Consider the following 18,130-nt stretch of genomic DNA (forward strand, 5'->3'; position numbering starts at 1 on the left):
TCTGGTGGGACGTATAATATGCTCTTCATCAAATGCTCTTGTTACAGTCCATTGATTTCAATGGCTATGTCAATGTCAGGTACTTAAATCAAGTCACTAGTATGTAGCAAAGATAGGATTTTCCTATTTCTTTCCACATTTCCTTTAAAACTTTTACTATAAAGAGCTACACAAGGCCCATAAAATGGAACACAAAGTATCAAGCATCACAGAAAATATGGCCACAAATTGCTGCATTTTGTTTCTAACAGACCAGGCATAATACAGAATAGGTATTGAGCTTCGAGCTGAATTCTGATGCAATGTTTTTTGTGTGAGGATGAAAATTCAATAACTGTCCTGAGAAGCTCTGTAATAGAGAATGGGGAATTTCAATAGCCCACAGCATTATTGCCAATATATGGCTGATCTCACCTTTTCCTTTTGGAACTGATATTAAGCCCCAAGTTAGTTTTTGCTTGTAACACAAGGTCAACAATAGGAAATCCAACAAAGCATTCCCTCAGACACCCTGTACTGTGGAAAATGCTAATACTGCTTCGTTTCTAAAGGAATAGTGTTCGCTACCTAGAAGATACAAAGATAAGTGGAAGTGTATGCTTTGATGAGTACTGTATTGTAAATCTGCAGTGGGATAATGAGAGACTGAGTGACTGGGTGAAACCTGACAAATAGAGTTTAATGTGAGGTCATGAACTTCAGTAAGAAGGATCAAATGACAGATTTTCTAAATGGTAACAGAATCAGATTCAGAATCAGGTTTATTTTATTATTGCCGGCATGTGACGTGAAATTTGTTAGCTTAGCAGCAGCAGTTCAATGCAATACATAATATAGAGAGAAAAAAATAATAAATAAAATAAAAATAATAATAATAAATCATCAATTAATTACAGTATACATATATTGAATAGATTTAAAAAACATGCAAAAAACAGAAATACTGTATATTAAAAAAAAAGTGAGGTAACGTCCAAGGGTTCAATGTCCATTTAGGAATCGGATGGCACAGGGGAAGAAGCTGTTCTTGAATGACTGAGTGTGTGCCTGCAGGCTTCTGTACCTCCTACCTGATGGTAACAGTGAGAAAAGGGTGCCCTGGGTGCTGGAGGTCCTTAATAATGATCAGTGCCTTTTTGAGTCACTGCTCCTTGAAGATGACTGCAAGTGAGTAAAATTCAGAGTGATTTAGGTGTTCTAATGCATGAATCAAAACAGTAAGCTGGCAGGTTCATCAGGTAGCAAAGAAGGCAAATGGCATTATGTCCTTTATTGGAAGCTTTTGTTATAGTTATGCAGGGTGTTGATGAGCCCACTGCTGAAATACACTGCACAGCTTGGGATTCTTTGGCTAAAAAATGTATATTTTAATGGGAAATGGTTCAAAATGTAATTTTAGGGATGAATGGAATGAGAGGAATTGCATGGGAAATGGTTCAAAATGTAATTTTAGGGATGAGTGGGTTGCCCTAACAAGAGAGACAGGAATGTTTGGACCTGTATTTAATAAGGAGAGGTGACCTTATTCAATTGTATAAGATCTTAAGGAGGTTTGACAGAGTTGATATTGGAATGTTTCCCATTGTAGGAGAGTCACAAACAAGGGGAAATAGTTACAAATTAACTATTCAAGCTGAGGTGAGGAGAGATACCTCTTCTCAGAGAGTATTGAAGCTCTAGAATTCTCTGCCCAGAGGTTTGTTAAAGGCCAGATCAATAGATATACTTAAGGTGGAGAGAAATAAATCAATGATTTGGTGTATTGATTGTCATAGGGAACAGGTACAGAGAGGATCTGGGTCCAGCATAGAGTAGCTATGATCATATTGATTGACGGGGCATTTTATCTGATTTTGAGGGGCCCGGTAGCCCATTTTCTAGTTTATAATGATCAATATTAATGCATCCTGCGCTTAGCTTCATACATTGGTTATTCAACCTATGCTGAATAATTCAACATTAACAAATCTAGAGCGAGAAAAACTGAACCTCAAAATTCTTCATATAGAAAGGCAAAACTTTCAGCCACAGAAACATTATACTTTCAAGTTGTTTGGCCGAATTCTACTGAAATTCAACTCCAAATACACTCTGGCCACTGGCCATCCAGCTAGCGAATTAAAGTGTTGCCAAATCATTTACTCAAATTTAGCTTTGGACTCTATTATCTTGATTCTTGCTCTCAAATGCAGTCCAGTATCTCACAGATTCAACAGCTGTTTGCCATAATAATTATATAGCATCCTAGTGCCTCTCTTTCGGCTGCAAAACATCAAATTTCACATCATATACCACAGTGATAATAAATCTGACTCTAGCATCTCAGAGTATGTAACAATGACATTGCTGGAGAAAGTAAAGTCAGTTGCTTTTTCACAATATGTTTAATGTCAGATATTGTCAATCAACTTCTTCAGCACCGCAAAATAATTTTCAAAATTTGGTATTCATTGTCATATGCGCATGTATGCACAGGTGCAATGAAAAAAATAATTGCAGCAGTATCACAGGCACGTGGCATCATATAAGCAGCATTTGCAAGAAAAAAATATAAATTAAACATAAACAATGCACACTTTTTACAGGAAAACACAATTAGAACAATAAAAAGTTAATTTTATTACAATGTAGTCAAAGCGCTCATAGGGTTGCTAAATTGTAGTGGTTCGCATTTTCCCAGGTGGTTCCAGAACTGAATGGTTGAAGGGAAGTAGCTGTTCTTAAATCTGCTGATGTGGATCTTCAGACTTCTGTACCTCCTGTCTGATAATAGCTATGTAAAGATGGCATGGCCCGTATGGTGGAAATCTTTGATGATAGATGTTTCTTATTATTGCAATTAGATTACTAAAAGCAAAACATTTTATCCCATGAAGTTTTAAATGTTGTTCGGTATTTATGTTATAAATGTGAAAACACTTGTAATCTTCCCCTTTCTAACCTTCTTTCACAATGTTTCTTTCTATTTATTTCCTCCTCTATTCCTGATGCAATATTGTTTCCATCATAATTTATAGTTTACTTTTATGGGTTGCACTGATAGTTTTGCAATCCTTCAGGGAGGTACTCTGCTGTCTGCTATGTTTATGGCTCCCAATAACACTGTGCCATTTTCACATTACACCTCCAGCAACTTGTACAGCTAAGTACCATTGACAAAGATATGCCAATTGCTAGTTCATGGGCTCTTGTGGCTGTCCACCACAAATTGTGAGCTGATGTGCTTCTCAAAATCATTAGCAACAATACATCAAAAGATCACATATGCCAGAGAAGGCCATTTGGTCCATCTTTGCCATATACCCAATGTAATGCTTATTTTGTTTTAGGTGAGTCTAGGGTTGCCATTACCATTGTTGAATATTGCTTTCATATCGCTGATCGCTACTTATGTGAAAACTTTCCTGAGATTGATCCAAATGATCTCTTTATGAGTGTGGACCTCCACTTTCCAAACTTATTCTTATTCTCAAGTTTGAAAACTAGATTTCACCTTATTTGGTGTGTAACAAGTACACCTGTTTAACATGAGTGGGATGGACATTTAAAAAGGAATGCCTGTTTAGTAACAAGGTGGAATGAAAGGAATATGATTTTATTGTGTTTTATGATTTTAGGTTATTAAAATGAAAATTTTGAGCTGTGATAAGTCATTATAGCTGCTGATGGATTCTTTGCTATGCTCAGAATTGCACTTGAACAAAGCAACTAATGGTTTTGGTTGTGTAGATCCAGCATGAGGCCTGATGCAATATCTCAACCTGATCTTCAGGAGTACTCTTTCTGCTATGGGTCCTCGGGAGCAGCTGAAGATCAAAGTCCTTCTCAGCAAGAAGTATACCTATTTCTAAGGAGAAGGGGAGGGGTGGGGTGAAATATTTTATAATGTTGTAAATGCAAAGCAAGATTTTGGGAGAGTGGATGAGCAATTCCAGTGCTTTCCAGAGGTGGAAGCAATGCCTAGCTTGCCCCTTAACTACCAGGTATGATAACAGGTCGTAAAACCATGGAACAAAAAAAATTGACTGTTATTTAATCCATCCTTCCAGTACAATTACACAGATATATTGTCATTTGTACCAAGATCATCCGATATATGGATATGAAATCACATGATGCAACATTCTTACCTCTAAGACACAACACCAATTCAAGCAATTTTGTGTGAAAATTTAACGCAAAGCAACCATCTATGTCCAAATTTTTCCCCAATTGTTTATACATAATGTCATTGATTACAATTGTATTGAATAATCTTTGGCCAAAACATCTCAATAGGTTGCACAGAATCATTGAATTGTCACAGTCCCGAAGGCATTCAGCCCATTAAGATTATGCCTGCTCCTCGTTGAGCAATCCTGTCACCCCCATTCCCCCACTCTTTTCCCGTTGCCCTGTAACATATTAATTGTTAAGGTCTTTTGCACATCCTTTCCTCAGCATGGATATATTATGTTACACCCCCTGTACAGGCAAGTGTGTGTGTGTGTGTGTGTGTGTGTGTGTGTGTGTGTGTGTGTGTGTGTGTGTGTGTGTGTGTGCGCGCGCGCGCGCACGCGAGCCCTTAACTCCTGGTGGAGTTGTCAGGGCGCTTTCATGACAAGCTTTATCGGTATGCTCATCGTACGGCGTGTCTTGGGCATCTGAAACTTGGCGGAACCCATCCCTCTCCAGGTGTTTTTTTATGAGGTCAATTTGTTAGCTCGACACTCAACCCAGGCACAGATGGAGAGCGTGCAAGGGAGCCGGCTGGATTCGAACTCGAAGTCCAGCGCTGATGCCACTACACCACCAGCCGGTGTACAGGCAATTACCACCAGTTTAATTAATATTTTAATGAAAAAACCCTGATCTCACACATGCCCCTTGGTATATTTTGATCAAAAATCTATATGTCCAGATCTCTCAATTTACTACAGTCATGATTAAAACTTTCTCCAACATTCTTTTATTGAAGAAGAAAGATCTCCATTCTAAATATAGTTATAATCCCTCATCATTGAAACTATTCTTTAATATCTGCTTTCCAAGACATGATATTCTTCTATAATCAGAACAGGATATGATTTCAAAGGTTTAAAAGGTACATTTAATGTCAGAGAAATGTATACAATATACATCCTGAAATTCTTTTTCTTCGCAACCATCCACAAAAACAGAGGAGTGCCCTGGAGAATGAATGACAGTTAGATGTTAAAAACCCCAAAGCCCCCCCCCAGCTCCCCCCTCCCACGGATAAGCAGCAGCAAAGCAACGATCTCCCTTCCCCCAGCAAAAAAAGCATCGGCGCCACCCCCCCCACCGAGCACTCAAGCGTGCAGCAAGCATCAATAAAGATACAGACTTGCAGTACCCCAAAGACTATTCGTTCACCCTGTAATTCGACATACCACAGGCTTTCTCTCTCTCCCTAATAAGGAAAAAAGAGGTGCCCCCATTTCATGATAACCTTAGTGTTTCATAAAGGATCACTGTAACTTTCTTGTTGTTGCAATTTACATAGTTGTTTTAGAGCTGTAAGTTATTCAGCACAAAAACAGACCCTTCAACTAAACGCATGCATGCCGACCAAGATATCTATCGGAGCTCGTCCCAATGAATTTATTTTCCCATATCCCTCTATACCTTTTACATCACATTGTGTCCAAAAGTTTTTTAAACATTGTAAATGTACCCAACTCTACAGCTTCCTCTGCTGTGGAATAATTGTGAACTACTTCAGTAGGAAGACAGCAGGGAAAAATGGAGCCCACACTTCCGTCAGTGAAACACTCCAGAATTAAAATTAGCTTGATATTTGTATTAAATTACAACCAACCATAGATAGGTAGTTATGGGGGAATCTCCCGCTCATATTGAATTCATGCAGTCTGTAAGGAATCTTTTAATACTTGAACTAAGACACTGTTGAAGAATGTCCCAGTTGAACATAAAATCTGATTCAGAATTCCTTTCTCTTTATAATCCTTTCAATTTGAAGTGATTCTAAACAGTTATGAACAATATATCAATTAATCAACATGCCATTAGAGCTATAAAGTCAGGGTTGTACAGCCTAGAAACAGGCTCTTCAGCACACTGGGTCCAAACAGCCATTGTGCCAATCAATACTAATCGCACTCCCCTGATTTAATTCTATATCCCTCCACACCCTGCTGATTCAAGTACTGTCCAAGTGTTTTTTAAATACTGTTAGTGTTCCTGCCTACATCATCTCTTCAGGCAGCTCATTCCAGATATCAACTACTCTGTGTGAAAAATTTGCACTTCAGATATGTTTTAAAGCTGCTCCCTCTCACCATAGATCTATACCCTCGAGATTTAGAAATACCTACCAGTGGAAACAGACACTATTTCTGCCTCACATAGGTTTATAGACCTCTATCTTGTAACTCCTTCGCTCCTGGGGAAACAGACACAAACTATTCAATCTCAAGCCTTCTAAATTCAGGAAACATCCCTGTGAATCAACATGAACAGCCAAAAGTTGTGGTACATATTGGAACCAATTACATCGGAACGAAAGGTGATGAGGTCCTGAAGACAGTGTAGGAAGTTACGTAGGAAGCTGAAAAGCAGGACCCCAAGAGTAATAATTTCTGGATTGCTGCCTTTGTTACGTGGCAGTGAGAGTAAGAATAGGATGATTTGGCAGATGAATGCCTGGCTGAGGAATTGGTGCAAGGGGCAGGGTTTCAGATTTCTGGATCATTGGAATCCCTTCTGGGGAAGGCATGACCAGTACAAAAAGGATGGTTTGCACCTGAACCCAAGGGGAACCATTATCCTTGTAGGTAGGTTTGCTAGAGCTGTTGGGGAGGGTTTAAACTAATTTGGCAGGAAACTGGAGTGACAGGGCTGAGGATGGGGCAGTTGGTAAACAAGTAGATGCAGTGTGCAGTGAGACTCTGAGGAAAGATAGATAGATAATAGGGCAAAATTGCAGTCAGTGAGATATGTTGCAGTGTAACATGGGTCAAAATTGAAAAGGGTGAATACAGATGTTATATTTGAATGCATGCTGTATACGATATGAGGTAAATGATCCTGTAGCCCAGTTAGAGATTAGCAGGTATGATGTTGTGGGCATCACTGAGTTGTGGCTAAAAGAAGATTATAGTTGGGAGCTCAACATCCAAGGACACACATTGTATTGAAAGGACAGGTAGGTAGGTAGGCTGTGGCTCTGTTGGTAAAAAATGAAATCAAATCCTTGAAAAGAAATGACATAGGATTGGAAGATGTCGAATCTTTGTGGGTAGAGTTAAGAAACTGCAAGGGTAAAAAGACCCTGATGCGAGTTGTATTCAGGCCTCCGAACAGTAGTCCGGATATGGGGTATAAATTGCAATGGGAGATAGAAAAAGCATAAAGCATTCAAAATGGACAATGTTACAATCATCATGGGGGATTTCAATATGCAGGTAAAGAGATGGAATTTGTAGAATGCCAATGAGACAGCTTTTTAGAGCAGCTTGTGGTTTATTCCAATATGGGAAAGGCAATTCTGGGTTGTTGGGTGTTGTGTAATCAACCAGATTTTATTAGGAATCTTAAGGTAAAGGAACCCTTAGAGGACAGTGATCATAATATGATAGAATTCACCCTGTAGTTTGAGAGGGAGAAGTGAAAGTCAGATGCACCAATATTACAGAGAAGTAAAAGGAATTAGAGGCTTGACAGAAGAGCTGGCCAAAGTTGATTGGAACGGGCACCAGCAGGGATAATGACAGAACAAAAATGGCTGCTGTTTCTGGGGGCAATTAGGAAGATACATCCTAAAGAAATGGTAGTATTTTAAAGGGAGAATGAAGCAACCGAGGCTGACAGGGAAGTCCAAGACAGCATTAAAGCAAAAGAGAGGGCATATAATGTAGCAAAATTAATAGGAAGTTAGAGGATTGGAAAGCTTTTAAAAATCAACAGGCATCTAAAAAAGTTATAATAATTGAAATGATGAAATATGAAGGTTAGCTAACTAATAATATAAAATTATTGGATGACAGACTTGAGTGGAGCACCAACACAGAGGCTGTGTACAGGAAGGACCAGAGTAGCCTCTTCTTCCTGAGGAGACTGAGGTCCTTTGGAGTATGCAGACCTCTCCTTCACATGTTCTACCGGTCTGTTGTCACCAGTACAGTCTTCTATGCAATGGTGTGCTGGGGTAATGGCATGAACACAACTAATGCCAACAAGCTCAATAAATTATTTAGAAAGACTGGCTCTGTCGTAGGAGTCAAACTGGACACACTGGAGGCTGTGGTAGAACAAAGGACCCTACCGAAAATCCTGGCAATTCTGGGCCATGTTCCTCACCTTCTGCATGCCAACTTGACTGAACAGAGGGGCACTTTTAGTAATAGACTGAGACAACTGTGCTGCTCCAAAGAGTGCTATATGAGGCCATTCTTACCCTCGTCCATTAGGCTTTATAATGGGTCAACCTGTAGCCGTGGAAGTGATCATGCCCTCCTGTTAGATTGTTTGAGGTAACTTGCTTTTTTTATTCTTTTTACTTCTTTTCTAATATTTATATCTGTGCACTTGTAATACTATGTGACACTAATTTCTTTTGGGATCAATAAAATATCTATCTATCAATCAAAAGAGGATTCAAAATGTTTTTTCAGACAGATAAAGAGACAAAGAGAGGCAAGAGTGGATATCATACTGATGGAAAATGATATGGAAGAGAAAGTAATTGGAGGACAAAGACTTAGCAAAGTTAGTAAGTATTTTGCGTCAGTCTTCACTGTGGAAGACACTAGCAGTATGCCAGATATTCAAGATTGTCAGGGGGTAGAAGTGAGTGTAGTTGATAATGAGAAGGTGCTCGGGAAGCTGAAGCGTCTGAAGAGAGATAAATCACCTGGACCAGATGGTTTACACCCTAGGGTTCTGAAAGTCGTGACTGAAGAGATTGTGCAGGCATTAGTAACGATCTTTGAAAAATCATTAGATTCCGTAATGGTTCTGGAGGACTAGAAAATTGCAAACATCACTCCACTTTTTAAGAAGGGATAAAGGCAGAAGAAAATAAATTATAGGCCATTTAGCCTGACTTCAATGGTTGGGGCGATGTTGGAATCCATCATTAAGGATGAGATTTCAGTGTACTTGAAGGCACATGATAAAATAGGCCAAAGTCAGCATGGTTTACTTAAGGCAAAACCTTACCTGACAAGTCTGTTGGAATCCTTTGACAAAATAACTGGCAAGTTAGGCAAAGGAGAATCAGTGGATATTGTTCACTTGAATTTTCAGAAGGCCTTTGACAAGGTGCTACATGAGTTTGAACAAGACAAGAGCCCATAATATTACAGGAAAGATACAAGCATGAATATTTTCATGCTTGGCTGACTGGCAGGAGGCAAAAAGTGGGAGCAAAGTGGACCTTTTCTGGTTAGCTGCTGCTGACTAGTGGTGTTCTGCATGGGTCCATGTTGGGACCAATTCTTTTCACGTTGTATGTTAATGATTTGGATGATGAAATTGATGGCTTTGTGTTCATGTTTATGGAAGATACAAAGATAAGTGGAGGGGAGGATAGTGTTGAGGAAGTAGGGAGTCCGCAGAAGAACCTAGACAGATTAGGACAATGGGGGAAAAAGCATTAAATGGAATATAATATAGGGAAGTGTATGGTCATGCATTTTGGTCAAAGGAATAAAGGAGGAGACTATTTTCTAAACGGGAAGAGAATTCAAAAATCAGGGATGCAATAAGATTTGAGAGTCCTCGTGCAGGACTCATAAAAGGGTAAATTGCAGATGGAGTCGGTAGTAAGGAAGGTAAATACAACATTAGCATTCATTTTGTGAGGACTTGAATATAAAAGCAAGAATGTAATGCTGAGGCTTTGTAAGGCATTGGTCAGACTGTACTTGGAATACTGTGAGCAGTTCTGGGCCCCTTATCTAAGGAAAGATGGGTTGGCATTGGAGAGGGTCAAGAAGAGGCTCACGAGGATGATTCCAGGAATGAAAGGCTTAACACATTTGATGGTTCTGGACCTGTAGTCGCTGGAGTTTAGAAGAATGTGGGGGCAATTCATTGAAACTCATCGACTATTGAAAGATTGAATATTTCCTATATTTGGTGAGTCTTGAACCAGAGGGCACAGTTTCAGAATAGAGTTTAGAACAGATGAGGAGGAATTTCTTTAGCCAGAGAGTGGTGAATCTGGCTAAAGAATTCACCAGGGATAATTCATCAGTCATGATGAAATGATGGAGTAGACTCAATGGTACGAATGGATTGTGTCTTATGGTCTTAAGGAAGCCCATAATGGGAATACCTACTGTATCTTTCTTAGAGAGATCTTTCATGGAGCTTAGGCATTTGATAAGGTTCCCCGTGCAATGCTCATTCAGGAAGTAAGTAGGCATGGGATCCAAGAAGTCCTTGCTTTGTGAATCCAAAATTGGCTTGCCCACAGGGGGACAGTGACCAGTGGTGTTCCACAGGGTTCTGTTCTGGAACCCTTCCACTTTGTGATTTTTATAAAATGACCTGCATGAAGAGGTAGAAAGGTGGGTTAGTAAGTTTATTGATGACACAAAGGAAGTAGGTACAGAGGGGACGTCAGGGATAAGCTTTTCACACAGAGAGTGGCGGGTGCATGGAATGTACTACTGGCGACAGTGGTGGAAGTGGATACAATAGGGAATTTTAAGAGACTCTTAGATAGGTACGTGGAGCTTAGAAAAATAGAGGGCTATGTGGCAGGGTAATTCTAGGCAGCTTCTAGAGTAGGTTACACGGTCGGCACAACATTGTGGGCCGAAGGGCCTGTAATGTGCTGTAGATTTCTATGTTCTATGTTCTAAGAGAGATTTCATGTTGTAACTCGTAAAACAATGAAGGAATGTCTTAGCATGAAATAAATGAAGGAATATATGGGCTGAGAAGAGTCAGATGGAGTTCAACCCAGAAAAGGGTAGTGTAATTCACTTTGGAAGGTGGAATTAAAAGGCAGAATACAAGGTTAATGGCAGGATCCTTAGCAGTGTGGGGAAATAAGGGGATCCTCGGGACCACATCCATTTATTCCTCAAAGTTGATACAGGAATTGATAGAGTTGTTAAAAAGGTGTACGGTATGTTGGCTTTCTTTAACCAGGAGACTGAGTTCAAGAGCTGCAAGGCAATGCTGCAGCTCCATAAAACCCTGATTAGCCCACACTTGGGATATTGTGTTCAGTTCTGATCAACTCACTATAGGGAGGATGTGGAAGCTTTAGAGGTGATGCAGAGGAGATTAACTAGGATGCTGCCTGCAGTAGAGAGCATGTCTTATGAGGAAAGGTTGAGTGAGCTAGAGCTTTTCAATTTGGAGTGAAGAAGGATGAGAGATGACTTGATAGAGGTGTACAAAATAAGAGGCATAGATCGACGTGATAGTCAGAGACTTTTTCCACAGGGCAGAAATGGCTATTATAAGGGGGCATAACTTTAAGGTGTTTGGAGGAAAATATAGGGAGGATGTCAGGGGATGAGATATTTATGAGGTGATGCTAATAATTATACCTTCCTGGCAAACGGGTCTATTTAAAATTAAGGAAATTGGAGCAGAACCCTCCTTTCTGCATCACACTAGTTTGTGTATAACTTACCCCACCACTGCTAAGATGAATTGCATATTTAGAACATAAAACATTACAGCACAGTACAGGCCCTTCAGCCCACAATCTGTGTGCATATTTTAAGCTACTCTATGATCAATCAAGCCCACCCTTCCTACATAACCCAACATTTTTCTATCATCCATGTGCCTAACTAAGTATTTCTTATATGTCCCTAAGGTATCTGCCTCTACCATCACCCCTGGCAGGGCATTCCCTGCACCCACCACTCTGGGTAAAAAAAATTACCTCTGTATTAATTATAATTTGATATGTCCACATCAGGTGCAAGTACTGTATCTATCAGAAATCTTTCATTCATAATTATGCTTGTCCAGCTATGCCACAGAAAGCCACATACATGTACTCAGCAAGGGAGAAGATAGTTTAACCTGTAATATTGTACCTATGAGGTTCCAACCTTTAAAATTAAGCTACCAGTTCAAATCTTCATCTTATCATTTTCTTTGTATCCATTCATATTGAAGGCAATGTCCTTCCACTGTGGAGGATGGATATTGGTAGGAGTGTTTGGATCAGGATCTGACAAATTTAACCATTTCAACAACAAGCTCAGACTACACTCCTTTAATCAGCATATTGTCCAAGAGCTCTGCAATGGTTCCTCCGCCCAAGAACTTACAGGAGAAGCTCAGTTTATTTAGTTATATGTATGAGCTATGAAGCAGTTTAAGTATAGACATGTATAAATTTCAAAAGTTCGTAGACAGCAATGCAAGTTTAATTTTAAATAGTATCATAGTGTGTTACATGGAGGAAATGAAAGCACATAACACAAAAACAAAAGAATTGCTCTTATATATCATCTAAACAGACGTCATAATATCCCAGTGCACTCTACAGCTGATTATTGCATGTGAAGTCTGATCACTGCTGTAATTTCAGAAATGTGGCAGGTAATTTATGCAGGACAATATCCCCCAAATGGGGTGATACATCACATGCATCAGGATGTCCTAAAGCGAGGCTGTGTTGCAGAGGTGAATATGCAGTCTGTAATGCATTATTTATAAGATAGCAAGCAGACTGCAATCAATAAATGCAGAAAACTGTGCAGACTTTGAGCTCTTCCATAAAGTGTAACACATAAAGGAGAACGGGTTGCAACTAGAAACATATTAAAGTGTTTGAGAAATAACCATTAGCAATAATACCAGTTCACTTTATTTAATTTGGCAACCTTTCTTTTCACTGCCACCAGGTATGAGGGCTTCCTCAATCACTTCATCCTTGAAGTGAAATGTTATTTCACTAAAATGATTTTGGATTCATAATGTTAAAAGGTGGACTATCAGTCCCGGGATCCCCTGTTGAGTTGTTGGTGTCAGAGTTCAGTTGGGCTATTACTCCTCTTGGTCGACTCGGAGGCAAAAGTTAGATTAAATTCGACTGCTGAAAGATGATGCATTAAGGGTGATGGAGACAATTTTCAACTTTAAGGCTGGAGTTAGCAGCTCTGTTAGTTGGGTGGCATTCATGTGTAAAAATTTGAGTTTTGAAGAATTATCACTTGGAAATTAGTACCTGCTTTAAAAGCAACAAGTGATACCGTCAACTCAGCATTGAAATCATGTGACCAAATATGATGGATCATTTGATATAATTTCATTTTTTCATCTGTTTTTATACCCAAGGAAAATCAACTCCTCTTAGCCATGCTTTGAAAAGTGATCCTGTGAGTCAATGAGAAATAAATAGTCTTGGCAAGTGTGACAGGTCAGTGAACTCATATTATGCCCACTAAATGTGACTTGTACATCACTAGGCATGATCATATTGCAGATTATTCCTCTGGTAAAAGGAAGGAATTGGAAATCCTGCCTCAAAACCAAGTTCCTATTCAATAAAAAATGTGATTATGTTAGTAGGCACTCTCAAAGAGGTCTGGCCGCTAGATCATTCATTGTTGGAAACATGGTAGCCACCACTAATCTGGTACAGAAAGACTCTTCTCAGAAGGATTAGGCATCATTTTACTGTATTACCTGTATACCTTTGGTTTGATGACCATGCATATCACTTGATGTTACCCTCATCCTTCCTCAAACTGTTCAGATGCTACAATTCAGTCAATCCAATCAATGGAACAGATGAAAAACAGTAGATTTCCTTTATTGAATATTATCCTCATTACTGAACCTGCATTTTTCCACCACCAAGAAAGCTGAATTCCTTCAGTATTGGAATGTTATTATTGACTTAGATTTTGTAAGCAAGCTTCTAGGATGTGACAAACTCACAATGATCTGATTCACAGGCAAGAGTTAACAAAGCCATGGATAACCCAGACTATCTAGGGTTGAATGGCCTTTGTCTGCATGTTTTAGTGAGTGAAGCATTGCACTAGAAGTGGCGGGGCATCAGCAATCATTCTGAATTTCATTTCACATTTGGAAAGGTGTCCATACTATATAAAATATCATGGTTAATAAAGCCATTCAATGCTCATATTTACTAAGTTCAGACAACTGAGAAACATGCTGTCATTGCAGTAGAATGGGGTGATAAATCTGCGGCTTCAGTGTCAGAACTATTTGATCAGAATGGAAGAACAACAGAGGAACTAATACACTGCTGAGTGGATAATAGAAAATCGTGGAACAGCAAGGAGCAAATCTGCAGGGAAATTAGACAAGAATACAAAGCTTTCGGGCAGAAACAATAGAGAATTGCACTTAGCCAACCTTTGATTGGAACAGTGTTGAAAAAAAAATGGAAAATACTTCAATATGCACAAGAATGCTTTCTTGAGCAGCATATTTCTAGATATTTATTGAAAGAAACAAAACTGTGGGCAATAAATCAGAGTGAGTGAAATATGTATCACTGGGAAAACAGGTGGGAAATACTAATTGTAATTTTATCAGGTTTGAATTTCTAAACAAAAGCACGGGGAAATATTATATAGACAAGGGAGGCATGAATGGACCAGATGTGGGTGAGTTGGAAACAAATATGATTGGCTAAAACAATGAGCAATGTAGATTGTCAAAAAGGATGAGGGCATTTCAGTAAGAAAGAGGAGGTGGACACCTATTGCTAGACTTCTATTGGTTTGATTATAAAGGACTAGAAATTCAAGGACATAAAGCTATTCCTTTCAATGTAATGTGATTAAAACTTGATTTTTCCCCTCGAGCGAAACACATTAATAACCATCTGTACATCACTTTCTTATGCTGGACATTTCAATGTGTGTTTCTGGTGATGAATTACCCTTGGTGCCTTGACATCACTACAGCATTAGGGTGCAAGGGACCTTGTTTTTATGTCACCCTGGCAACATTTCCAGTGCCAGACTGGAATTCAGCTCGCCTTCCATCCCCTAAGACAACTCCCTCTTTCCCACTCGTAAACCCAATCATATACCTGCCCCATTCTCCATCCTGTCTCCTAAATCATTGCCCTCTCCCCAACCACCAGAATCTACTGAGACACCCAGTGGAAACTTTTAGTCTCTTGCTCTGCTTTACGCCTCATCCAGAGCATGATTCTGAGCATGTTCTCCCGACACTGCTACTTCTTGATTCATGCAAAGGACTGCAATGTCCCCATCTGCTACATAGCACAATGTAAGGTATTGAGTCCCTCCCAAACATGACAGAACTGACATTCAAAGGTCAATTAGGCACCAAAAAAAAGAGATCTTCCTTTTAAGATAGTGAGCATAAGTATGACAGAGGTATGAAGTGAGGATGCTATAAGTGTTTTCCACCACCACAGCTGTCAATTTGCTCTGCGGGATTGGTTCATTGAGGAATAGGATACGATAAAACAACTGAACAGTAGACACCTACATGATTGTTTGTTTGTTATGTGCCATGTCGGATGACGTAAGCAATCATGGCCATGAATGTTCTTGGCAAATTTTTCTACAGAAGTGGTTTGCCATTTCCTTCTGGGCAGTGCCGTTACAAGATGGGTGACCCCAGCCATTATCAATACTTCTCAGAGAATGCCTGCCTGACATCAGTGGTCACATAACCAGAACTTGTGATATGCACCAGCCACCATCTGCTTCCACAGCTTCACATGACCCTGATGGGGATGGGGGTGGGGGGAGGCTATGCAGGTGCTACACCTTGCCCAAGGATGTCCTGCAGGCTAGTGGCGGGAAAGAGAGCCATTGACCTCCTTTAGTCGAGACGTATCTCCACCCTGCCAACCAATCTAAAAGATCAGGAGTCCTAAAAGTAGGAAAATAACTTGTTTCTTAAGGAAGAGACAAAGAGCATCACTTACACTCCTCTTTTGATATGATGCAAGTCCCCAAAGGTTGGAGGATTCCCGACATTATACTAATGTTTTAAAAAGCTGGTGAAAGAAAAGGTGTGATCAGCTGATCTCTGGTGAGGGGAAATTTATTCAGAAAACACCTGGGACAAAATTAATTGCCACTGAGAAGTACTTAAATCAGTTAAGTAATGGCCAGCTCAGTTTGGTTAATGGAAACTCATGCATAATTAACTGGTTTGCTGCCTTGATCTGGAACATTAATAGATTTCAGCAAAGCAAAAGTCCAGGTGCTGTAATTCAACCAACTCACTTTTGTTCACTTTTTGATGAAGCAATGGGGGGGGGTTGGTGATGAAGGTAGATGCTTTGTGAAGTTCCTCATATAAGAATTGCTGGGAAGATTGAAGTCTTTACGTGGAAGAGATGGTGATGTGGGTACGGTATTGACTTGGAGAAAGATCTCAGAGAGTGACTGTCAATTGTTCTGGGTAGCCTGAACAAAAGTGAGTTTGTTGCATTTCAGTGCCAGGATCTTGGCTTTGTTGAAATTTATTAATGTTCTGGATCTGTAAATAGAATTCAAAGTTTGCAGGTGATATAGAAAAGATTTTTTTAAAATGTAGTACTAAATTTCAGGAGGCAGACAGACTAGTAAAGTGTGCAAGATGCGGGGCATCACAGAGAAAGATTAAATTATACATTTTTGATGAAAGAATGTCAAAAATCAATTTGAACTAACTGATAAAATTCACCGTGGAAGCAGAACTGATAGACCCAGAAGAGTACATATGAAAGAGGAAAGATGAACTGAAAAGGCTGGTGAGTAAGGAGAAGTGGTCTTTAAACAGAGGCATAGAGTGCAATGAAAAGATGCTAGCCAGCAATAGTTTGACTCACAGTGCAGTATTCTTTCCAATTTTGGTCATGGCACTTTCTGAATAATGTCTTAATTCTTGCTGGATCCAGCCTGTGCAAACCCACTGCATGCTAGGTCCAGTATTGAACGTACCTTTGATAGTAGTACAGCTCTTCATATTCTCCAAATGTCACTACTGCAACCCCGCCATGATTGGGAAGACTACAAGTATGCCTGGGCCACAGATGGCAAAGGCACTGGTCCTGCTCATGGACCATCCTATCGGCCACAAATTCTGTGAACTCTATCCATGTATGTCTGGAGTCAGAGATACTGAAAAACAGTGGAATACCATTTAAGTAACTTCTAAAAATAAAAATTATGAAGAATTTTTAAAAGTTTAACATTTTTGAACTATAAAAACTAAAAATACTAACGTCAATTAAAATAGTTTTAAGATCTTACTTTCATTTTGTGGGATTCAGCTCTTACTTTTAAATAAACTGGGACCCACCATATGTGCCAGCCATGATGGGTGTGAACCTAAGAGGCCAGGTGCTAAGGGTGTTTGACCACTCAGTTAAGGACATTACAGAACATCCTCGAATTCAAAACTGAACAAAAGGTCACATGCTCTCCATCTGAACTTGGGCTGGTTTCATGTTTGCACAGTTCAATCAATCTTGAGACAAGTGTTGAATGGCAGAGGATAATCCCACAAAATAAAGTGGGATTATCCTCTGTTCAGCAGAGCAGATTAAAGGTGCTGGATAACTGAAGAAATAAGTCGTGACAGAAAGTAATTGGCTTATTATTGTCTCCTGTACAGAAATACGGTAAGAAACTGTTTTGCATGTTATCTAACAGAAGGGAAAAGTAATAAGAGTGCAAAATATAGTGTTACAGTTACAGAAAAATTGCAGTGCAGATAAGTGCAAGGGCCATGAAGGGGTAGATTGTGAGGTTAAGAGTTTACCGATATCCTACAAGAGGTCCATTTAATAGTCTGAAAACAACAGGATACAAGCTGTTCTTGAGCCTGCTGGTGTGTTTATTCAAGATTTTTTATCTTCTGCCTGAGGAAGGGGGAGGTGAAGAGACAATATCCAGAGTGGGAGAGATTTTTATTTATCTTGGCTGCTTTCCTGAAGTAGTGGGAAGTGAAGACAGACACACGGATGAGAGGCTGGTTTTCGTGATAGACTGAGCTGAATCCACAACTCTGCAATTTCTTGTAGACTTGGGGTTGTGTACTTGCTATGATGCATTCAGAAAGGATGCTTCCTTTTTTTTGGTGAAAACTGGAGAACATCAATGGATGCACAGAGAATCCACAGAAAGTTATTGTGTGAAGATGCATTGGTGTTGTATATTTTTCATGCAGTGTGTGT

This window comes from Mobula birostris, chromosome 20 (assembly GCF_030028105.1).
Source record: "Mobula birostris isolate sMobBir1 chromosome 20, sMobBir1.hap1, whole genome shotgun sequence".
NCBI lineage: Eukaryota > Metazoa > Chordata > Chondrichthyes > Myliobatiformes > Myliobatidae > Mobula > Mobula birostris.